Source organism: Phyllobates terribilis, unplaced genomic scaffold (assembly GCF_046119375.1).
Source record: "Phyllobates terribilis strain yellow unplaced genomic scaffold, ASM4611937v1 Scaffold_4__5_contigs__length_816908805, whole genome shotgun sequence".
Lineage (NCBI taxonomy): Eukaryota > Metazoa > Chordata > Amphibia > Anura > Dendrobatidae > Phyllobates > Phyllobates terribilis.
This window is the reverse complement of record NW_027362764.1, coordinates 164585169-164611555: the sequence shown is the minus strand read 5'-3', so window position 1 is coordinate 164611555 and position 26387 is coordinate 164585169. Positions and strand designations below refer to the sequence as shown.

At 38.7% G+C, this 26387-nt stretch overlaps 1 long non-coding RNA gene across 1 annotated transcript in view; it reads left to right on the top strand.

Annotated features, from left to right (window-relative positions):
* Positions 1-24378: 24378 nt before the first annotated feature.
* LOC141264273 (uncharacterized) overlaps positions 24379-26387 on the top strand; it is a 32573-nt gene continuing 30564 nt past the window's right edge. Inside the window, exon 1 of the long non-coding RNA XR_012319869.1 lies at positions 24379-24552. This is a non-coding gene — a long non-coding RNA (uncharacterized lncRNA). The remainder of the gene's footprint in view (positions 24553-26387) is intronic.

The following is a 26387-nucleotide window of genomic DNA, read 5'->3' as shown; positions in this document are numbered from 1 at the left end:
TATATTTCCTTTAATAGTAAATAATAAATCTATGCACCTTAGAACACGGAACAAAGACTATGTTCCATATTTAGCTACAAGGGACATATATCATACGATGATCTGTCAAAGTTTTAATGTTCAGAATTAAGTAGCTTTGATAAAGTGGTGACTTTGATGGTCCCAACATCTGACTGACGCCTCATAATGAGCAAAGATTTTTGAAAATCAGTAAGCAATATTTTCTCCATTTACATAGTGTATATGGAGACTCCTTCCTTGGCTGTCAGTCATAGGGTTTCCTTACCCCTGCATCTATTGCCTATGAGGATATATGGGCCCGCTATATACCATCGCCCTGTGATCAGAGATGATTTCTCGGCCAGGTACAATAAAAGTCTTTGGGGCATGAGTTAAATGACGGCAGTAATAAGCTTGTGAAGGATGCCAGAGATTGGGGTAGACATCACACAATTTCAATAGCCCTGCTGGGAAACAATTAATTAAAAACAGAAGTCTCCCCAAAAGAATCAAGGGAATTAGGCAGGAAAGAGGAAATGCCCTGTTTTTAATATCCTCTATGTCGGTGGCCTGTACTTATGTCCGAAATATAAATGAGACAAGAATGGGATAGAAAAGTGCAATTGTGAGGACTTCCTTCTAGTTATTCTGAATACTGAGCGGTAAAACCTAATGGAACAGATGTACATCACAGGAATGGAAAGAGAGCAAAAGGCAGAGCGGGGGCAGCGTGAGGCGGGGGGATTCATCTTCTATGGATTAATATAAAAAAATAAAACTCTCTATGTGACTTCAGCTCTCCATGTGAACGCTTGCCAAAAAACGTAAACCTTTAATGGCTTGTCCTCATTTCCTCTTGGGGGATGCCAAAAGGACATGATCTCCACTGGAGCACAAACATTAATCCAAAGCAAACACGAGATACTTACCCGGCCAGTCTGTCTGTATTACTGATACATTACACACAGACATTTCTGTGCAATTAGTGGCTAATTGATGTATCAGGGGACAGGCTTGGGAGGTCTTAGAAATAAAGAAAATAGACTTCTAGAAAAGGTACAGAGTATCGCTATGTAAAGCATTCAGAATATATAGGCTTTAATTAGTAAAAGGAAGCGATGCATAATTCAAGAATAATATTCCCATACAGTGCTGAGGACTTAGTTATAGGGGTCATATACCGGGGCAGATATGGCCAACTCCATGGCCAGTGAATAGCCATAAACATTACAAAATCCTTAGCCTAAAAATGATTTCTGGTGAGCAGAAGTAGTGAAATGAGATGCTCTAATAAGCACATTATCTTCATTTCTTCCATATTAACAGAAAAGATCTCTGGCCTTTTTCACCTCTTTGTGATATATTATTTCAACTTGTTTCACCCATACAAAAAAATTGCAAATATTTGAACAAAGTGTCAATCACAGGATGTCTCCCAGTAATCAACTATGTAGGGGATCTAAGCAGTAAGTGTTCAATCTCCCTGTAGCACCCCACATTGAAGCATTGCACTGGATGGTCCTCCATGGAGATGCTCCTTGCACCTGCTATCTACTGTGGCTAATAAATAAGAGTCAAATACAGGTGGCCTCCCTGTATGATTACAACTAGAGATGAGCCAACCCAAACTTGAAAGTTCGGGGTTCGTGCAGGACAGTTAGTGTCCGGCTTTAAGCACCGAACACGGACCTCTCCTGGAAGCCTGTTTCAAAGTTCGGAGTTCCGCGGGAAGTCCGTTGGAGAGAGGAAGAGAAAGAGTTTTTTTTCCAGATTCAAAGTATGGGTCTCCATTGTTTAACATGGGATTCGAGTTCTGGTTAAAGTTCGGGTACAGTTCTGTTACTGTAACCGAACTTTGGACTAAAGTTCGAGTTGGGTACCAGAACCCAAACTTCCAGGGGTCCACAATAAAGGAGTTTCGGAAAACACTCTTCCTCAGCTACAGTTTGTTTTAAAAAACAATCTGTGCTTTACTTACCCTTTACTTACAGGGTCCAGCACTGAGTCTCTGTCTCTGCTTCCTCTGTTATTGTCTACATCGACATTGCTGCAGCCAAACACTGAGCTTAGCGGCTCTGAGCAGCTCGCACCATCAACTCAGGCAAATCTCATTTTTCAATACTGCGCAATTTTTCATTTTTGTGTCTTCATATTTTTATTTTTTTGATAATATAGTTGTATGAGGGCTTGTTTTTTGTGGGACAAGTTGTAGTTTTGGAGGACACCATTCCTTTTACCAATTTTTATGAATACAGTTACGTGATACATACAAGGTTTTGATTGCATTTTTTGGGAGAGATGTGGTGACAAAAAAGAGCAACTTTGGAATTTTCATTTTCCTCCTCTTACATCAGTAATTAAGTCAGACTTCAGTATTTTCCACATCTCAGAAAAACGGACCAATTATTATAATCAGAGTTTGATAAGAGTGTGGTCCGAGTGTCTTCAGTTTTTCTTGTACGTAGAGAAATAAAAATGTCTCCACCTCCATTCTGACAGTCTGTGAAAATTGAACCACATTCAGGTGACATCCGGTCCAATTTTTTCATGGACCCATACACTTGCATTGATAATTTTGATCCGACGCTCAGATCAAAATCGGACATCTCCAATATTTTCCACAGACCACTTGGTCCGAGGAAAAAATTGGACATGTGCACAGCGCCATAGGCCATGTCAGGTGTGAGTGCTATCCTTTAAAACCACTGCTAGCACTCGTACAAGAAAATTGTACATGTGAACGAGCCCTCAGGCATTTACCATATGGACTCATTAAATGTATTTTTTCATAGATCAGACTTCTGCAGACTTGCAATTTATGTTATTTGGAATATGATAGCGGTAGAACAGGTGTAAAATACTGGTGAACAGTCATCCATGAGGTGGTGGTTGGATGTAGATGTTTGGTATTACAGTATGGTGCCTGTCATACAGTTAAGTGTAGTGTAAAGATATGGAATATTACAAACTGCTGGTATTTTGTTATATATATTTATACTAGTATGGGACCATTTTAACACATAGTATACAATGAAACCCCCCTGTATGTATGTCACATGACTGCAGAATCTGACTACACAAAGGGTTTGTTTGTAGTCTGTTACTATGGAGACAATTAGGTCTGCATAGGAGCTATTAGCTTATAATGATAAAATGAGAAGTGTGTGTACTACAGCAAGTGCCATCTTCCCTTAGTTCTGCTAATTGTAGCAGTACTGATAAGTCACCCTCACCTCTCATACCAATCATACGTTGCTGTGCTACGGAAAAGTGTGGAAAAATTAATAAAATGGGAGTGACCTGGGAAATCTGTAAGACACACGAGAGGCCGGAATTTATTTAGTACACATACCGAACTTCTGGATAAGTTTTCTGGCTTTAGAGTTTATATTTTAGCTGACTCATATGGGGAGGATTTTTCATTTTGCTGAGTCCTAAAATTATGAATACACTGCTTCCCTATTAACCTGAACTGCTGAGGTGTTCATTTTTCATCTTCATGTGTATCCTGTTCAAAAGCAATAAAATCCTAATCAGCAATAAAAGACACCAACAGAAAGAAGTGGAAAAAAATTATTTATAAAAAAAAAAAGCACAAAGCCATTAACACATGATGGAAAAGAGGTAATCAGTCCATCATCTTCAGGGACGTCCTGCCAGCCCCTCAGAGACAGTGCCAAGATTAGGATCCCCATCAGGGTTCACACAAACGACCCACTCCACACCCACAGCTAAAATGTCTCTGCCAAAACATGTCAGAAACACCCTGTCCAATCATATCTATAAAATAAGAGTTATAAAACCAATAAACATCATGTTACTGAAAGGAGAATATAGTGCTTTACGCTGTAAATTGCTTATTTCACCATCTATTTCTTGTCACATTTTATGATAAAATGAGCTATTAAATCTGAAGTCATAGCATTATTACAAAACACCTAAACTGTAAATGGGAACAGTAATAATAGTTATTATTTACACCAAAACAATGTATGGCAATATCCAATCCAAAAATCTTTAGGCAGTGTTCACATCGCATTTTACCTTATGTTCAGTGGCTCCGTTGCGGCTTACATCAGCACCCCCCGCAAAATGGGATTCAGGCGTATAGACTGATTGGGGCCATGGGTAGTAATGATGCTGATGGAGTCACAGTGTGCTCTATCATATATCATTTTCAGCCGTATTCGCCTAGTTGAATCTGACAGCAACACGTACTCTATTACTTCTTGGTGCCAGCTTCCAATAAGTGTATGTCCACCCAAGTGGACCCAAGGGCTAAGTGAGCCCACTACCACCTCTAAAGCAGTAAACAGCTTCTGTCACAGACACAATATTGGACACAAAACGCCCTTATAATGTTTTTGCGCAGAGGCCCTCTTTCGTTTGTGTCTGTCCCAGCTCTATTTAAGGGCTCTTTCACACGTCCATGTTTCCGGTACGTTTGGTGACAGTTTCCACAAGTACTGGAGACACTGACACGCGCAGACCCATTCAAATCTATGAGTCTGTGCAGATGTCAGTGTGTTTCCATGGACCGTGTGTCTGTGTGCTTCACAGGCTGACATGTCCATTTTTTCCGGATGCACGGTCTGCAAAACGTCCCACACGGATGACATCCGTGTGTCATCCATGTGACACGAAACCAGCGCCTGGGAATCAGTGTATGGTTAACGCTGTTCCCAAGTGCCGGGTGCTGAACGCTGCCCTCATCATGGTTCCTGCCGGTGCTGCGATGAGCACGAGCAAGAGACAATGTTGGGAATAGTAGTCCCTGTGTAAAAATAAGAATAAAATAATAAAATCCTTATACTCACCTGTCCAGAGATGTTCCCCACTGTAATCCTCTTACCGTTGGCGCCGAGGAGCTTGGGAGAATGAGCCGTTCCAGCGAACGGGGCCCTGCACTGAGCGGAGCTCACTGAGTGACAGGACACCGCTCCTGAGCTCAGCGCACCTCCGGGGCCCAGTATCTTGAGTGGCTCATTCTCCCCAGCGTCAGCGGTCAAAGGATTACAGCAGAGGACATCTCTGGACTGGTGAGTATAAGGATTTTATTATTTTACTCTTATTTTTACACAGGGACACAGTGGGAGCAGACACTACTACTCCCAACATTGTCTCTTGCTCGTGCTGATCACAGCGTGAACAAGGAACTATGATGAGGGCAGCGTTCAGCACCCGGCACTTGGGAACAGCGCTAACTGTAAACTGATTCCCAGGCGCCCGTCCGTGTGATCTTGATGCGGCACACAGGCGGCACATGGTTGCCACACGTGTGACACACACGGACACACGGGACACGGATATCTCCGGTACTGGTTTTTCCGGTACAGGAAATATACGGACATGTGAAATCGCCCTAAAAGCTAGACAACTTTTAAAAAAAATCAGCCTCACTGTGCTTCACTTGCACAAGCTACACATCATAAAGTAACATTACAAAACGGCTACAAAATATTATGTTATACTTAAATAAAGGGCATGAAAAGGCCACAAACAGCATGAGTATATTAAAACCAATAAATCTTTTTAAATAAACAGAGTATCAAATTTGTTAAAAACATGAAACAGGTGCTGCTATTTAAATACAGGAACAAGCCATACACTATAGCAATTGAATACGCAACTCATGAGCCAGTGCATAAGTACCAAATAGAATGATGTGTATCATGGTAGGTGTGGAACTGCGCTATGCCTAATAATGAATAAAGTCAAGGTTCATACAAGCACTTACATAAGCTTCCGCTGATTGTGTGCCCCCTGATGAAGAAAGGGCGAAACGCGCGTTGGGGAGGCTGGGATGCCATGGTCATTATTGGCAGAGATTCCACATGGAAAATTTGCTCATTAGCACCATTAAATTAAATAGTTAGGCCAAACTGTGTGTGGTTCTACTTGCCAATCCATAGCAGAAATCCAAGTTTATGTGCAGAATTTCTGGTACAGATTTTCTAAAAACAAGATTAATGGAGGATTTGCAAATCTGTGCTGTGCGAGTATGGCCTAAGCACTGCTCTACTTCTAGGCATCTGGACAAAACATGTTTTCTGTCTATAACATTGATGAATTTTGGGATTTTCTATTTATCCTAAGAACATAAGCCCAAAGCCTGGTTATAATAATGTCCGGCCCCATGTTACTTGTCTGAAGTACTGAAATATTAAACGTGTGGACATAAATAAGAAGACACTGACCTCATCCACTTTTACTTCTACTCATTCCGTCATGTCAAGTCTTTCACCCTTAGATTACTTTGACAGCCACAAATTGCTGACGACTTCCCAGGAAGCATTGCTTAGTAAAAATAGCTCAGAAACCTTGTAAAGCAAATCTCTGAAATATTGTTAAATGATAGTGGAACTTACAGGCTTGTAAACATAAGAGCGTGGCGTTCCTGGTATGTATATAAAATGCAGCTGTCACATAGTGAACACTGCTCCTAATAAACCAGTAAAAGAAACCACGCCGAGCTTCTGTGTGCTAAACGGTCCCAAGTAAAATATGTCAAGTAATAGCAATAGAAGTATTAATAATAAGAGCATTGATAAGCGGACTAACATGCGGTCACTCATCAAACTGCTGACAAGTCACTTAAAGGGGCTGAACTGGATTAAAAATGTTTGGCTGCTTTCTTCCAAAAATAACACCACATCTGTCCACAGGTTATGCTCAATAAGGCTAAGCTGTAATACCAACCACAACCTACTGGCATGTGTGGCACTGTTTCTAGAAGAAGGAAGGTATATATTTGTAATCCTGTATAAGCCCTTTAATTACTAAAAGGGGGTTGTATCATGAAGACAGACCCTTCCCTAAAGATAGCCACTCTGACTCAGAAAGGGGGGTCCTGAGTGCAGAGGATCTCATAGCACATACTGTATGGACTGTATGTATGCCTTTGTAAGACAGTCTTTCTTTCTTTCTTTCTTCATTTCCTTTCTTTCTTTCTTTCCTTCTTTTTTTTAAGTGAATCCTTGCGTTAATCGTAGTTAAAAAATGTTTTGTTTCTAAAATATTTGGCTGACAACCAATATTACAGCTAACATTACCTGTACGGCGTGACCAAGCCGACTTTTTACTGTTTTATTTTTATTTTTTAAGTGAGAAGACAAACTTGACGCAAATTTAGGTAGGACTAATTCTTGAAAAATCAAAGCATACAATAAAAGATAAACGTGGGCCAAACAGTGATGTTTTTATTTTCTTAATTCTAGGTGGACATGCTTCTTCAGTATAATAAGGGGTATATATGTGACACTAATGCCACGTTTACACATATTGGAATGTACTCTGCACTTAAATCCATGTGAAACCTGCTAATAATCCATATGTGGTACATGTGAATGGATTTACTTCAATGACATTCACGTGAAATGAAACTTTTCTGTGCTGATTTTCAACTGCAGAAATGGAAAAAATCCAGCGTTACGTTCTTCAGTTAAAAACATCAATTTATTGAAATGTATATAAAAAAAGTCGCAATCCCCATATCAGAGTGATTTATGAAAAGTGTTTAAGACACCAGTCTCTTTATTCATAGACTTTGGTATGGGAATTACAACTATTTCATCCACATTTCAATAAATTGATGTGTTCAACTGAAATTCTTGAAACTAGATTTTTTTCCTTTTCTATGTTTTCCCTGTGGCACTACAAGCCTCCGTGCTTCGGATCTTCTGGTGGGTGATCTGACCATTTTCCAGAGGATTTTCAGCTGTGGGATAGAAAGTGGTATAGTCACTCATGGACATGAAGGAAAATAGAGTTAGGCTATGTGCCCACGATGCAGAAATGCTCAGGATTTTTTCCTGAGCGTTTCTGCATCTCCCTGGCAGAAAAAAACGCATGCGGATTGTACATGTGGATTGTACATGCGTTTTCCTGCCAGGGACATGCGGATGTGAAGCGTTCTTCACTTGCATTTCCGCATACGGGTTGACAAGCACTTTCCAAGCGATTTTAGCATAGAATCATAGAATCATAGAATGGTAGAGTTGGAAGGGACCTCCTGGGTCATCTGGTCCAACCCCCTGCTCAAAGCAGGATTCACTAGATCATGTCTGTCCAGCCTCTGTTTGAAGACGTCCATTGAAGGGGAACTCACCACCTCTCGTGGCAGCCTGTTCCACTCATTAATCACCCTAACTGTCAAAAAGTTTTTTCTAATATCTAATCTGTGTCTCCTCCCATTTAGTTTCATCCCATTGCTTCTAGTCTTTCCTTGTGCAAATGAGAATAAAGATGATCCTTCTACAATGTGACAGCCCTTGACATATTTGTAGACAGCTATTAAGTCTCCTCTCAGTCTTCTTTTTTGCAAGCTAAACATTCCCAAATCCTGCAACCGTTCCTCATAGGACATGGTTTGCAGACCAGTCACCATTCTGGTCGCTCTTCTCTGAACTTGCTCCAGTTTGTCTATGTCTTTTTTAAAATGTGGTGCCCAAAACTGTACACAGTATTCCAGATGAGGTCTGACCAAAGAGGAGTAAAGACCGATAATGACTTCACGTGATCTAGACTGTATGCTTCTGTTAATACATCCCAGAATTGTATTTGCCTTTTTTGCTGCTGCATCACACTGTTGACTCATGTTCAGTCTATGATCTATTAGTATACCTAAGTCTTTTTCACATGTACTGTTGCTTAGCTCTATTCCTCCCATTCTGTATATGCTTTTTTCATTTTTATTGCCCAGATGTAGTACTTTGCATTTTTCCCTGTTAAAAACCATTCTGTTGGTTGCTGCCCACTGCTCCAGTTTATTTAGGTCTTTTTGAATACTCTCTCTCTCTTCTCTAGTATTAGCTATCCCTCCTAGCTTTGTGTCATCAGCAAATTTAATCAGTTTACCCTCAATTCCTTCATCTAAATCATTGATAAAAATGTTGAACAATACAGGTCCCAGGACGGAGCCCTGTGGTACCCCACTTGAGACATTCATCCAGCTGGATGTGAAGCCATTTACAACCACCCTTTGAGTCCGATCACTAAGCCAGTTATGAATCCACCTAACAGTTGCCTGGTCCATTGCATACTTGGTCATTTTTTCAATAAGGATGGTGTGAGATACTTTGTCAAATGCTTTGCTGAAGTCAAGATATACTATATCTACAGCATTTCCCTGATCCACCCAGTCAGTGATTCTGTCATAGAAGGAAATTAAGTTAGTCTGACATGACTTGTTAGTTACAAACCCATGCTGACTCTGGTTAATCACTTCATTCTTATCCATGTACTTACATACAAGTTGTTTAATAATTTGTTCAAAGATCTTTCCTGGTATAGAAGTCAGACTCACCGGCCTATAGTTCCCTGGGTCCACCTTCTTCCCCTTCACTTGGAAAGTGCTTGACAACTTGGTCACACTATATAAATCCATGCAAATGGCATGGATTTATATAGTGTGACCCGAGAGAATGTAAAAAAATAAAAAAAATAATGTATACTTACCTTCCGATGGCCCCCAGTGTCTTGATTCCCTCCGTCCTGGCTGCCGGCAGCGGTACACTGAAGGACCTGCCGACGTCAGCGTCGCGTGACCCGTCACATGACTATGACGTCAGCGCAGGTCCTTCAGTCCATCGCGAACTGCCGGCAAGTACAGACAAGGAGACCGGGGGCCGCCAGAAGGTAAATATAATCTGTATTTTTTATTTTATTCTTTTTTTCACAGTTTTCTATGGTACCCGGGTCCGGAGGAGAGTCTCCTCTCCTCTAGACCTGGGTACCATCCGCACATTGGAACGCGTGCATTCTGCATGTCCTTATCTAGTGAAGCGGAATTGGCGCGTTGTAATGCAAGTCAATGGTGGCGAAAACGCAGCGCTTCCGCAAAGTAATTGGTAGTGCTGCGTTTTTTTCCGCAATGATAATCCGCAGCGGAAATTTCCGCAGCATGTGCACAGCACATGCGGATTATCATTGGGGAACATGGCAGGCCTTCTACCATGCGTTTTTTAAGCGTTTCTGCAGCGTTTTTGCCGCTGCGGAAACGCTTAAAAAACGCATCGTGGGCACACAGCCTTAATCTTCACACAACTTGGTTACGGATCTGCTGTACATCTACGGCAAATTACACAATGAAAATCCTAGGGTAGTGTCCTCCAGACGGAGGTCAAAAGAGTGTTCCCTATAGGCGACCATAAACCAGATGGAGGCCAAAAGAGTGTCATACCATTTAACAGTATAGGAAAGCGAAACCGACAGCACTTTGATGTGCAGAGGGTCGCTGCAAAGAATATACCATGCAATATATATATATATATATATATATATATATATATATATATATATATATATATATGGTTGGTCCCTATGGTGGACGTATCACTGGCCATTCATCCTGACTGTTCACACTGTTTGGTGCATGCATTCTGAGTGTATGAGCCCGACAATGTGGACCGAGCCTAAGCGACACATTTCCACTACAGAACTATATTGTAGCAGATCCGTTTTCTTCTGACCCACTTTTGGAGGATGTTACATGGGAATATTATGTAGAAAAGCTTAGTTGTTTCCTAGAAGTGCCCAAATAAAAACATATAATCATATATGCCCTTGACAATTTTACTGCACTTGGCACCAGAAAGAAAGCGTGGTGTGGCTTTTATGGAGCCAATGTCTAGTCACACGGCTGCCCCAGTTAATACTGAGAAATAGCTGGTATTTTGGGTGCCGGTCCACATACAAAAACATTCCTGATATAATATGACTAGAGTTATCATCATTTAGGAGAAATCCATCTCCTACAATTGCTCGTTGTCTGCAGGAAGATACAATACACCCCACAGGCTTCATATTCTGGAGTGACATCAAGTTCTTTGGCTTGAGAATTATTTTTCTATACATGTTCATTACATAAATCAGAAGATATAAATCACTTGCCTTTATTTTACTCTCAGGTACATACGCTCTACATTTATATGATTCATGTCCAGAAAAAGATATTTATCTCGTATTTATTAAATTATGAATCTTCTCCTGGCAAAACCCCAAAAACCAATCTGAAAGATAATGGATATGCACAATGGATGCCTTTTTCTAAAAAGCCTTCTTCCATCCAAAGTTCCTGCAATCTTCTCATCTTGGGATAATATAATTGTCTTGTTCCTCTTTCTGAACCCATCGCTCCTAAAGCTTATCTCCATAACCCACCAACGTAGTTTGGAATTATGAGCTTGCAGCAGGTCAAGCTGCTATTATAAGGACCTGTCTTCTTTATTGCTCACAGGCACACTGCAGATTTACAGCAGATGTTAAAGCAGGGTTCCCCAACTCCAGTCATCATGAGTCACCAGCAGATCATGTTTTCAGGATTTCCTTAGTATTGCCCAGGTGGGGACATTTTCTTCCGTGCAATACTAAGGAATTCCTGAAAACATGATCTGTTGGTGGCTCTTGAGGACTGGATTTGGGGAACACTGTGTTAAAGGATTACAAAATTATAGCTACTTTCTTCCAGAAATAGCGCCACCCCAGTTCAAAGGTTATGCCTGGTTTTGCAGCTCAGCTCTTAGAAAGTGAATTCTTTCAAGTTGAATTACCAGACACAACCTGCAAGGAAAGGAGGGACTGGATTTTGGAGAAAGCATTTTCTCTAACCCTGAAAAACCTCCTTAACAAGGGATTGTCATTAACCCCAATACTGTTCATGTGCCTGATAATGCAGGCAGATTTGAGGTGTCTTGCCAAAATAAATTCTTGGTATCATTTTCACTGTAAGAACTTGTGCAGATAAGCTTATTTTTGGTCTGAGTGTGATCCAATGTTTTGTCAAAACCTCAGATCATTTGGACCAATGTTACTCTGTGGGGCCGTGCACATGTCCGATTTTTCCTCCAACAGAGTCTGTCCAAGGAAAAAATGTCTGAGTTTGATCCAATATTTGGATCACACTCGGCCAATCAAGTCAATGAGTCCATGGAAAACATTGACACCTGCCCATAGAATGAAAAACTAGATCATTTACTTTTCTGAATAATGTGGATCTGTTACTAGATTTCACCATACAGACTGTATACATTATTAAAAGGAACCTGTAATCTGAGTCATTATGCCGAAACTGTGGGCAGCATGAATCAGAACCTTTTGTCTGATTACAGCCAGGTATATTTTTCTTTGAAACGCTCTAACGTTTATACTTATACTTTAAATCCTTTAGGGATCCAGCCGAGGACCATAGCTGGATATACGACTAGCCCCCACCCGGCTCCTCCCAGCACTGCTAGAGGTGATTGGCAGGTCTCTCCCTAGTGTACATAGTCTGTCCATGTAATGTATGAACATGATGGACCGTTCAGATGGAAAGATACACCTTGTAGCTGCACTCCATTTTTATGGGTTTTTCTTAGGGTTCATTCAGACGTGAGTATTTCTCGTACGAGTGTTTTTCCAGGATAGCACTTGTACCTATGATAGTCTTTGGGGTTGTTCACATGCCCAATTTTTTTCCTCAGACCAAGTGGTTCATTTAAAAAAACAGAGACATTGTCCGATTTTGGTCCTAAGGTTGGATGAAAATCAACAATGCAAGTCTATGGGTCCATTGAAAAATCAGACCGCACTCGAATGACATCAGAGTGCAGTCTGATTTTTTTCTCCACGTATGAGAAAAACTGATGACACTCGGACCACGCCACACTCTGATCACACTGTAATCAAAGTCTGGTCAAAATAATCAGTCTGTTTTTATTGTACGAGTAAAGTACTGACTTCTCAATGCGTCCTAAAGCAGACAACATCTTTAATCATTGTACAACAAATACAATTGCATTTTTAATAGACTTTTTTATCTGTATTTTTCCATTTCCAAAATCTATTCATACTTGCAGCTAATGATGCACCATTGTGAGTTAGATGTAATCAGCAGAGGTGTAGCTAGGGCAGGGCTGTAGAGGTCTGTGATAGGGGCACTGCCAATCTTGGCAAGAGAATTTAGATATATTACTGGGGCAGAAAAAGGAATCTTTGCCCTTGGTGAAGGAATCAGGTACAGCTTGTGAATACAAACAAGAATGGTTCCAATTGCCAACAGCGAAGAGAGACCCTCAGTGATCCAGAGCATGAAGCAGCGCTCTGACGCCCTCACAATTTTTCCTGCTTCTGGCTACCTGGCAGCACAGGGGGCTACAGCCCACCCCATCCACTTGAATGAAGCCACAGTACAGCAGGTGACCAGAAGCAGAGGCAAAAGGAGCAGAGGAAAAATTGTGACGTGGATGCAACTCTATATTAGGATTGTGGGGAGAATTTACCTTCATTAGGTGATAGCATATCCTGGAGATACGAGATGAGATCAGAACACCCATTTTAAGTTGAACTTAAAGAAAAATAGAAAAAGCCTTTAAATCTTAAAACAAATGATAATATGCTACTCCTAGCTGTGTACTTGCCGGATAGGTTTATCACTAAACTGTATGTTTGCCTAAGAAAATTATCATAGCATCAGTAAAAAATTAAATAATGATTGTCTGATAAGCAACTCACATTCAGTATATGCCAGATAATAATTATGTAGCGTGGGTTCAAGATACAATTGCCCAAAGGCTAAGTTACAGAGTTCATTCAAGCTTAGTAATACAATCTATCAAAATTCACACACCTTCTCCACCTCAATATATTCTCTGCAGCCAGAAAGAAAACTGAGAGTTTTGGAAACAGACATTCTCTTTGTGTGGTAAAGTGTGTAAAGCCTTAAAGGGATTTTCCATGATCAAAATATTGATCATCTACCATTAGGAATACAGAATTGGTGGGGGGTCGACTCTTAGTACTGATACTGATTAGCTTTTTGTGGGGGCCTTGGTGCTCATGTCTACCTACCTGCCAGTAGTGGTGCAGGCATTGCAGTACAGTACCATGGAGGCGGCAGCAGCGCTCGCACCAGCACTGTGATCACTACAAGCAACCCGGGGGATTGGGGTGTGTGTGTATGGGGGGATTCTAAACCATTTAGAATCAGAAAATGTACATATAGTCTTGGCTATAAAGAATGATTGGGAGTGACATGACTGTAGGATTTCACCACACACAAGGTATGTAGTCTGGCGTATGGAGACATTTTCGTCTACTTTAAAACAATTCACATTCATGCCTCATGTTCACATTTGCATTCATATTTTCTTTTATTACCTCTGACTTCTGGTCAGTCGGGAGATGTGGTCACAAGATGGCGACATAGAACCGGGTCGGCACTGGAAAGAGCTGAAGACGGCAGCTGGTAAGTATACTAGGGTTAGGGAACTTATATTAGTGGCACCACTCCAGCACTCAAAATAATAAAAAAACAAAAACGCTGGAGTGGTGCTTTAATCATGGTTTTTCACATCGCTGCAGTCACCACGTTTAGCTGGAAGCTTATAACCTACGATGGAGCAGGGACTGATATACAAGAAATGGAGCAGGGACTGATATACAAGAAACTGACATCCCCTCCAGGGAGCCATCATTCAGTTAGCACTGAATGATGTACTCAATAAGCCATTATGATAAGGCCGGCTTCTTCTATCATTTCTTCAGCTGCATTCACATTCAGCCTCTCCCCAGTAATTAAAATCTCCAAACTCCCAGATAGACAAACACACTCCATTCACACATGTAAGCCCTTCATCTCCGAGCTGGCTCAGTGCTTGCAAGAGAAAGCCAACATGAAATTAGGTGGCTGGTTTAGAAGATAGTACTGGTGGAAATCCCTGCTAGCATTATAGCCCATTGTAATGCAAAAATAATGACACATAATGGCAGGGATGTTGTTCACCATTGCCAGAGTATAATTATAGGTAAACAGATTTAAAGGGGCTTTCTAATTTAGACAATGCTTTTTTGTTGGAAGGATCCCCTGAGGATACGCTGATTATAGTGTGTCCTGCTGAGATCACTCCCAGCAATCAGCTATTATCTATTGGGGAATCTAAGAGCAAATGTTTTAACTGCTCTGCAGCGCCACCACATGAAGAATGAAGTATTACAGATTCTATAAACTGGTCATGTACAAGGTGGGGTAAAGCTGGGTTCTTGAGAAACACTGGAGGATAGATAGGTATCGTAAATGTAAGACCCCTCTGTATTAACTCATAATTGCCCCAGTATTCAAAACCAGATAATCCACATGTTAAGCAAAAGAGATTTTGCCCCCTTGCCAGAGAGCTACAGAAACATGCACACACTATTTATTCTATCTATCTATCTATCTATCTATCTATCTATCTATCTATCTATCTATCTATCTATCTATCTATCTAATCTATCTATCAAATATATATATATACAGTACAGACCAAAAGTTTGGACACACCTTCTCATTTAAAGATTTTTCTGTATTTTCATGACTATGAAAATTGTACATTCACACTGAAGGCATCAAAACTATGAATTACCACATGTGGAATTATATACTTAACAAAAAAGTGTGAAACCACTGAAAATATGTCTTATATTCTAGGTTCTTCAAAGTAGCCACCTTTTGCTTTGATGACTGCTTTGCGCACTCTTGGCATTCTCTTGATGAGCTTCAAGAGGTAGTCACCGGAAATGGTCTTCCAACAATCTTGAAGGAGTTCCAAGAGATGCTTAGCACTTGTTGGCCCTTTTGCCTTCACTCTGCGGTCCAGCTCACCCCAAACCATCTCGATTGGGTTCAGGTCTGGTGACTGTGGAGGCCAGGTCATCTGGCGTAGCACCCCATCACTCTCCTTCTTGGTCAAATAGCCCTTACACAGCCTGGAGGTGTGTTTGGGGTCATTGTCCTTTTGAAAAATAAATGATGGTCCAACTAAACGCAAACCAGATGGAAAAGCATGCCGCTGCAAGATACTGTGGTAGCCATGCTGGTTCAGTATGCCTTCAATTTTGAATAAATCCCCAACAGTGTCAACAGCAAAGCCCCCCCACACCATCACACCTCCTCCTCCATGCTTCACGGTGGGAACCAGGCATGTAGAGTCCATCCGTTCACCTTTTCTGCGTCGCACAAAGACACGGTGGTTGGAACCAAAGATCTCAAATTTGGACTCATAAGACCAAAGCACAGATTTCCACTGGTCTAATGTCCATTCCTTGTGCTCTTTAGCCCAAACAAGTCTCTTCTGCTTGTTGCCTGTCCTTAGCAGTGGTTTCCTAGCAGCTATTTTACCATGAAGGCCTGCTGCACAAAGTCTCCTCTTAGCAGTTGTTGTAGAGATGTGTCTGCTGCTAGAACTCTGTGTGGCATTGATCTGGTCTCTAATCTGAGCTGCTGTTAACCTGCGATTTCTGAGGCTGGTGACTCGGATAAACTTATCCTCAGAAGCAGAGGTGACTCTTGGTCTTCCTTTCCTGGGGCGGTCCTCATGTGAGCCAGTTTCTTTGTAGCGCTTAATGGTTTTTGCAACTGCACTTGGGGACACTTTCAAAGTTTGCCCAATTTTTCGGACCGTCTGACCTTCATTTCTTAAAGTAATGATGGCCACTCGTTTTTCTTTACTTAGCTGCTTTTTTCTTGCCATAATACAAATTCTAACAGTCTATTCAGTAGGACTATCAGCTGTGTATCCACCTGACTTCTGCACAACACAACTGATGGTCCCAACCCCATTTATAAGGCAAGAAATCCCACTTATTAAACCTGACAGGGCACACCTGTGAAGGGAAAACCATTTCCGGTGACTACCTCTTGTAGCTCATCAAGAGAATGCCAAGAGTGTGCAAAGCAGTCATCAAAGCAAAAGGTGGCTACTTTGAAGAACCTAGAATATAAGACATATTTTCAGTTGTTTCACACTTTTTTGTTAAGTATATAATTCCACATGTGGTAATTCATAGTTTTGATGCCTTCAGTGTGAATGTACAATTTTCATAGTCATGAAAATACAGAAAAATCTTTAAATGAGAAGGTGTGTCCAAACTTTTGGTCTGTACTGTACCTATCTATCAGTCATCTATTTATTTATATATCTGTCTATTATCTATCTATCTAACTATCTAATCTATCATATATATATATATATATATATATATATATATATATACCTATCTATCTGTCATCTATTTATTTGTATATCTGTCTATTATCTATCTATCTATCCATGTATCTATCTATCTACATCTTATAGTCCAAATATATATACATACTAATTGGAATATATTTTGTAAGGGTGTTAATCGGGTACACATGAGCTCAAAAGAATTGAATTCTGTCCTGTGGTATCTTAGTAGATTTCTATTTTTACATTATTGTCACATCGTTAGTTTAGTAACTGCTTTACACCCACTTATCCGTCAGGTAGTGATACATACTGCTAAGGATCCTGGATCCAGTAAACCTATATCTGAATTACTTTGTAGGTGTTGACAAAACTCTCTACTTGCCAATATTTTCGGATGTACTTTATCTCAAACTACAGTGCCATGTACATAACTGGTACTTTTAACTTGGCTTTGGGTCCTGAAATATTCCAGCAGAGCCCACTTACCATTTTCCTGTGTTGCGTTTCATGAGCAATTGAATCGAATCATCAGTTGTTTTTACAGGTTCTTCACATAATAAATCTTCCAATTTCACCATTTGAAGCCTGGCAGAAGCAAGCAGTTTTTTTCCAAGTTTCTTATGTAGAGCTTTCTAGTGTTTCCACTCGCATACCGCAGTGGAGAAACACCTTAGTAAATACCGGGTGATGGAGCGTATGCTTCTCACTAAATCTATCAAATTCCCTTCTAATGGTGTAGTAACATGAGGCGTAGTACTGTTGGGTTCTTAATCTGCTATCACGTACAGCTTTATAAGGAAAGAAAATGATAAAACCAATACACAAAGTACATTACACGATCTGAAGCAAAACAGAATTCAGTGAATTGCAGCAGAACTGAGTGTGAGTGATCTCAGATTATCTATAGTTTTGCATAGGACTGCACGTTAACTACCGAACATCCACCAGTTATCGGAGTGCACCATAACAGTTCTAAACAGCACAAATTATTATTATTATAGCGACATTTATTCCATGGCGCTTTACCTGTGAAAAAGGGGTATACATACAAGAACAATTACTATAATCTTGAACAAAGCGTGACGGGGACTGGTACAGGAGCGAGGACCCTGCCCACGAGGGCTCACAGTCTACAAATAAATATGAAATACATTTGCAATAAAATTGAATCCTGAAACATCATGGGGATTAATGCCTGAGTTGTGACACTGACCTTAGTTTAAAATAGGCAGATAGATGGACAACCAATCAACCTAACGTCTGTACTGCTTGCCAATTCCATCACCAACACTACAGATGCAATGAAAATTCTTCAACCTCCATGGCAAATTAGGTTTATTAGCAAATTTTATAAACTTTCTGCTGTTTGCAATAAATCAGTCAAATGACATAAATTGAAATAGCTCAGCACCATATAACAAGTGGTTCCTCCAAATTCATTACAAAATGCCCTTTCTGCTGACTGCTGCAGACTCAGAATATCCCCCCCTTCATGACAAGCGTCTTTAGTATTTATTACTGTATCTTTGACTGTTATAAACTGCAGCAAACGTGATACATATTCAGACACCATCTTCTGGCAGCATTCCTGAGTACAGAAGAGCGAACCCGAACTTGAAAGTTCAGGTTCGTTAGTGTCCGGTGCGAAACGTCGAATATGAGCTTCTCCTGGAAATCAGTTGCAATGTTCCTGTTTCCTGGGGAAGTCTGGGAGGAGAGAGAATTTTCCAGCTCAAAAGTTTGGGTCCCCATTCTTTTGAATGGGTTCGGGTTCTAGATCAGGTTTGGGTACAGTTGTGGTACCCAAACCGAACTTTGGAATAAAGTTCGGGTCAAGCACCAAAACCCGAACTTCTACGGGTCCACTCATCCCTAATCCTGAGGAATCTTAGCCCATTCCTCATGGGCAATGGCCTCCAGTTTTCTAATATTCTTGGGTTTGCAATCTGCATCTGACTTCTTCATATCCCACCAAAGATTTTCTTTCAGGCTCAAGTCAGGTGACTGTGTTGGCCCCTTCAGTATTTTCCGAACTTCTGAAACCAAGCCTTTGAGCGCTTTATGGACTTAAATTAAAACCTCAGTGCTTGTTCCTGCCAAATCTTGCTGCAGGTCTCTTGAAGTCACTTGAGGGTTTTTGACCACCTGTCTCCTCAGGAATCTTCAGGTAGTGCAGCCAGTGTTCCTTTAACTATGAATCTGCAAACTCTGCTTCCAGCGGTATCTCTAGGAACATTCAATGCTTTACTATCTTTTTGATTCGTTTTCCTTTTTTTGTACAAGGCAATGATCTCTCCTCCTGACTTTTTGGACCACTGACTTGACAACCCAGGAATATTAGTGAACTGGAGGCCATCACCAAATAAACATTTCTCAGGAACACTGCCAGAAGCTTGTGTCTGGCTATGCATCACGTTTGCAGCATGAACAGCCAAAAAATACTAAGCAGCAAAAATGTTTGTCATAAAGGGGATGAATAATTCTGAGACTGCAGTAGTCATGAAAAGTGGCATTTTGTGTTGCATATGGAGAAACCACTTGTTATATCATTTACTTTTTCTTGTTTAATTGGTTTCTTGCAAACAGCAGAAAGTTTGTAAATTTTGCTAATAAACTTAATTTGCAAAGTTAGTTAATTATTATTGCAACTGCACATACAAATGTTGGTAGATGTGTGAAACTTTATTACAGAAATCCAGAAAGCATAATTACTACTGAAGTTGCAAAATTTAGGGGAAGATATTTATAGACACATTTATCAAGCTTTTGTGCCAAAAGAACAGACGTTTTGGTGGACAGAGGACATGGCTTAAAATGTGACCACATGCAGGAAAATTGTACCAAAATATTGAAAATATTAGTGCATAATGTTGCCACAAACTAAGCCAATCAACAGGTGGTATAAAATGAAATAAAAGTGTCTAAAAATGCACCAAATGCATCCAGCGTGAGCCACAGTGATGAATTAGGCAAGTTAACAACATCTAAATATTAGGATTAATAAATCTTCCTTAATTTTCATATCAACTACATTATCAGAACTAACGCAGCAAATCGGAATTTTAGCAGGTTATATGTTGCTACTTGGTTGTTTTTGCAAGGGAATTTGTCAAATTATTTAACTAATTTTACATAATTGGCCAAATTGTCAGTATTTGCTAATATAGACTGGATTTAGACAAGCAAATTGCAGCCATGTTTTACAGTCTCTCTTTCAGATCGAACCCAGCTAAATGTGTAGAACTGTATGGGGTCATAGTGTTAGGTTAACCATGGGAGCCATATGCATGTCTGAAGGTAGAATGGCCCATCCTATCAGTCTTTTTTTTTTTTTTCTTGTCTGATTTTTATTATTTTTCGTTTTAATCATTTGTTTATTTTGAAACATTTTAATAAAAATAATTCAGCAAGTTTTGCAGTAGATCTATCTATCTAGAAAAAATAAAATCCAAACAGCACCAGCAAGCAAACAAAAATATATAAATCGGGTGCACGTCCTCCAGGCTTAGACCAAACCCAACATCTAAAATCCAAAAAAGGCTTGAGAAAGGCTCAAACACAGAGCCGAAACGTCGCCTTAGCTCTTTTTGAGCAAATAAATCACTGGATTTCTAATAGGAGTGCTGTCCTCATTTTTTGGATTTTTTATCTATCTATCGTATTTATCTATTTATCTGTCTACGTATCTATTTATTGTATCTATTTATCTATCTACGTATCTTTATATCTGTTTATCTATCTACGTATGTATCTATCTATCTATTGTATCTATCTATCTTATCTATCTATCGTATTTATCTATCTACATATCTACTGTATCTATTGTATGTATCTATCTATTTATCTCTCTACATATGTATCTATTTATCTATCTACGTACGTAACTATCTATCTATTGTATATATCTATCTATTTATCTATCTCTACCTATCTATTATATCTATTTGTCGATCTATGTATCTATCTATCTATTGTAGCTATCTATCGTATTTATCTCTCTACGTATCAATATATTGTATCTATCTATCTATTATATCTATCTACCTATCTATTATATCTATCTATTGTATGTATCTATCCATTTATCTATCTACGTACCTACAGTATCTGTTGTATCTATCTATTGTATCTATCTACCTATTGTATCTATTTATTTATTTATCTATCTAGCTACAAAAAAACTGTGATGTAGCAGCACCAGGGTATTTTGTTTCGAGTGCCAAGCATCTCAGACATATACCTGAATTGTCTCACAATATAATAAAGAAAAAGGAGGCAGCACTCCAATAAAAGAGGACTCTTTATTGGCCCATATGGTGATGTTTCAGTTCCATAACAGAAGCTTCATTAAGAAGCTTGAGAAGGTTCTATTATAGAAAGAAAACATAGCAACCTGGGCCAATAAAGAGTCCTCTTTTATTTGAGTGCTGCCTCAATTTTCTATCTATCTATCTATCTATCTATCTATCTATCTATCTATCTATCTATCTATCTACCTTTCTTGTTAAAAAAAAGTTACCTACTAGACATAAAGTTCATCATGATCCAAAATATAATATTGTAACTTATTTAGTGTGTGGAACTAAGCAATTTCTATTTACATTGTATTATTATTATTATTACTATTTTAGTTAAGCCCGGGCACTATCCTTATTTTACAGAATTCATTATTTCTTTAGAGCAGATACATTTTTTCTTAATAACATTTTTGGCTTTAGGGCACATTCCCACTACTTTTTTGCGTGTGTTTTTATTTTCCTGTATAGTTTTGTAAAATATGGTTCAAACTGATTAGACAAGTGATGCTAAATATTATATACTTCTGCATAAGTTAACAATTAATAACTTTATTTATATAGCACCAACATATGTTTCTCAGTGATATTTTTGAATCTGATGCTAGTTGCTACTTTTAGGGCTTCATGTGCACAGATATATCCTTCTCTAGAAGTGATCATTTTCTAAATCACCAAACAGTAGTCAAATGCAAAATAGCATGATTTCTGTTATATTGCTTTTCAATGGAATTCACCAGAAATAAAAACTTTCATATTGCATTTTCTTTCATATGAAATTGGAGGCATACAGAGGTACTATAGATGGTTCATGCACTTCTATGGAAGTCATATTATTACTCCATACACTACAGAATTTTGATACAGCTTCAGGCATAAGCTCTTAAGCTCAGCATGGGCTCTTTCCTCCCTGTCATTTTTTTTAAACTAAAGCTCTTTATGATAGGTTCTTAGAAATAAAACCATTTATTGAAGGTTTTTTTCTATCAAAACACTCTGAACTGTAAAGTGCAGCAGAATATGTTGACGCTATAGAAATAAAACTATTATTTTAAATTATTACTTAATCCTGACTGATAAAAATTGTTGCACTTTGTTTGTATTTCATTAAAATGGATCTAAGGAACCCTTTCTTAATTTTTTTTAAAAGAGAGCACATAAAAAAATGTCATCGGCTTTATGTACTTTATTTTACAGATATGAATACAAGTAAGAGCAGAGAAAAAAAATGATATCAATTGTGTTTAGTATTACCAATTTCTAATATTTTTATACCTTTATAACACAATTCAATAATTAATTGAATTAATATAATTATTACTTACATCAATTACTTGAATATAATAAATATAAATAAATGTTCAATTAATCTTATTACATGAATTGAAGTCGTAACAGTTTTTGTTTCCAATTTTTTTTCCATCAATATGGAAAGTAATATCTCCACACATGTAACTGTGATTCTAAGTATTAATACAATATTAGCCATAAAACTAACATCACGTTCTTTGGAGAATTTCGAGAATGTGAAGGAAACGTTTATCTCAATAGATTCAAGTTTACTTTTCCTGCCACACAGAGGTGGTAAAATGCAAAACAGATTTTCTCACTACCTCACTGAGCTCAGATTCCTTCCTTCTCTTTGATGTTCAATCTGTTTGTGGCTGACAACTTGATACTAAGAACTGGGAAAAGTTTGCTCTGGATTTGGGTTTAAACCTTGTATTGTGTAGCAATGTAAACAATCTGAATTAAATATGATGCTTTTCTTTATTATTCACACAATGAAAAGTATGACTGTTCTATGAATATTCATTCAAGAGTGACGATATCTGCAATGATGGGAGTGATTTTCAATGCAGAAAATTGTTCCCTCCATTGTAAATATAATTTATTTCTAATACATTGTTGCACACATTACTTTTTCATCTAAAAGCTAATTGTCGTAATATTTAGGAAGTCCTCAGTTCCTTTTTGTATTTGATGGAAATTTCCATTGGTTACAACTGATCAGTCATCTGAAACTGGACCTTTAATAACTATCACTATGTATTATCTATGGTACTGCTGACCTAAACTGGACAAGGGATGCATAAAACGATAATATTTTTTTAATATGTTTGTATGTACAGGAACCAAAGCACCAGCATGGTTTTAACTAAACTGACTTTTTTGTTTCAGTTTTTTTGTGATTCCTTTCTATATTCATATATATGTATAATGCTGTGTGAGACTTAATAGAATGAGAAAGTGCAGCAATGAAGGGAAAATCAGAAACAAAAATAAAAGTGAGTCAGTATTTAATTTTTTAGCGCATGGTAATATATATGTATATATATAGACGTATGCACACACACATATATATATTTATGTATATATATCCACATCTCTCTCTATATCAATAGATGTATGGATATATAGATATATAACTTCTACTTCTTTTAAAGCACCATTAACTCCAGGGTGCTGTACATGTGAATAGGTTTTACATAACGATAAAAAATACAAGTACAACAAACAAACTAACAGTGACAGACTGATACGGAGGGGCATAATACCCTACTCTCACTGGCATACATCTATCATTATTATTATTTATATAGCGCCATTGATTCCATGGTGCTGTACATAAAGTGTTATATACGAAATACAGATATCACTTACAGTAAACAAACTAACAATGATAGACTGGTACAGAGAGAAGAGGACCCTGCCCTTGCGGGCTTACAGTCTATCATCTATCTATCTGTACTCTATCTATCTGTAATCTATCTATCTATCTCCTGCTATATTTGTATACTGCCTAGAAATTATACATGTATCTCTAAAAGTAAAACAAAAAGTTGTTAATAATTAATGTTACTCCAATTAGGTAAAAATACAGCTTTCACATCAAATATTTGGGAATAATGCATTAATTGCATCATCTAAAAGCCACAGTACATAACCAAAGAGAGTAGATTGTAGTCACAGAGTCATTGCACCACAGGCAGTCCCATGTAAGCAGATGCAGTAAGGCAGCAGTGCGACAGGATACCAGGTAAGTCCCTGAACTCAATAATTCATGTATCACACATCCAAACCAAAGGCATCAACATTCCTTTACTGCTTCAAGCACTTGAAGCAAAAGCTGCATTACATGATGTTTTCCTCTCAGTGACCGCCCATATAGAAAATGAAAGTTGATAGATATCAGCAGTGAATATCCCAGAGTGACCAGCAAAAGAATCCAGATTTATGGGAATGAAGAATGGATGAGACAATCCAGCATAGTCATGAGCCATCCAGAGGTAATTAGACCCCCTACATCAACCTCCCACCGGCCATCCTCTTCAGGGGACCACTCCCCTCACTCCGGCTAAAGTTTTCATGCTCAGAGCCTCAGGATTAGGATTTGTGGATGATGGCAAATCTCCCCGAACCTTCTTTTTATCATGATGAGAACTATAGATGTTGTGTTTGTACATATTATATGCATACATACATGTACAGAACACTTATCTGCATACATTTGTTTAAACATACTCTTTGTTTTCCTAATGTTGCACGGCTCATGTTGTACTATGATATTTAATAGTATTTTTCCATTATGGTTTTCCCAAGGTGCTGTAATAACTAGTATTGGAGTTTCCATAAAAACTAGTTTGGGAGTTTCGGGAATAACTAGTTTGGGAGTTTCGGGAATAACTAGTCTGGTAGCTTCTGTATAAACTAGTTTGAGAATTTCCAGAATAACTAGTTTGGGAATTTTTGGAATAACTGGTTTGGTAATTGTTAGAATAACAAGTTGTGAGTCTCTGTAATAACTAGTTTAGTAGTTTCTGTAATAACTAGTATGAATTAGGGCTCGTGCACATGACAGTATTTTCAGTCCCAGTGCTGTCTGTGAAGAAAACGGATGGACCAATGTTATTCAATGGGGCAGTACAGAGGAGCGATGATTTCACTGACAAAATCTGTATGTGAAAATAGTTGCAGTATGCACTAGTACCTTCGGTAAATTGGATCAGACTCAGCCATTCAAGTCTATGGGTGCGCAAAAAAAACCCCAGATACATACTGATAGGGAACTTAGATTGTGAGCCCCAGTGGGGACAGTGATGATAATGAATGTAAAGCGCTGTGGAATTAATGGCGCTATATAAGTGAGTAAAAGAAATAAAAAAAATAAATACATTTTTATGGATACATTGCAGTCCTGTAACATAGGAAACTGTAAATGTTCCTGTAAATGATTAATAACTGCTGAGTAAAAAACGGATTGTATACGGCTGACAAGTGAGAAAAAAATCATACCACTTTTCTGGATGAAACTTTGAAGGACTTTTTTATATGTTGGTGTCAACCTACCCTTACTGTCATAACTAGTATGACAGTTTCCATAGTAACTAGCTTGGCAGTTTCCATAGTAACTAGTTTGGCAGTTTCCATAGTAACTAGTATGGCAGTTTCCATAGTAATTAGTTTGGCAGTTTCCATAGTAACTAGTTTAGCAGTTTCCATAGTAACTAGCTTGGGAGTTTCTGGAATAACTAGTTTGGCAGTTTCCATGGTAACTAGTTTGGCAGTTTCCACAGAAACTAGTTTGGGGGTTTCCATATTAACTAGTTTGGCAGTTTTTGGAATAACTAGTTTGGCAGTTTCCATAGTAACTAGTTTGGGAGTTTACGGAATAACTAGTTTGGTAGTTTCCAAAATAACTAGCTTGGCAGTTTCCATAGAAACTAGTTTGGGAGTTTAGAGAATAACTAGTTAGGCAGTTGCCATAGTAACTAGTTTGGGTGTTGCCATAGTAACTAGTTTGGGAGTTTCTGAAATAACTAGTTTGGCAGTTTCCATAGAAACTATAGTTTGGGAGTTTCCATAGTAACTAGTTTGGGAGTTAGAGAATAACTAGTTAGGCAGTTGCCATAGTAACTAGTTTGGGTGTTTCCATAGAAACTAGTTTCTGAGTTTACGGAATAACTAGTTTGGCAGTTTCCATAGAAACTAGTTTGGCAGTTTCCAAAGTAACTAGTTTGGCAGTTTCCATAGTAACTAGTTTGGCAGTTTCCAAAGTAACTAGTTTGGCAGTTTCCATAGTAACTAGTTTGAGTTTTGCCATAGTAACTAGTTTGGGAGTTTA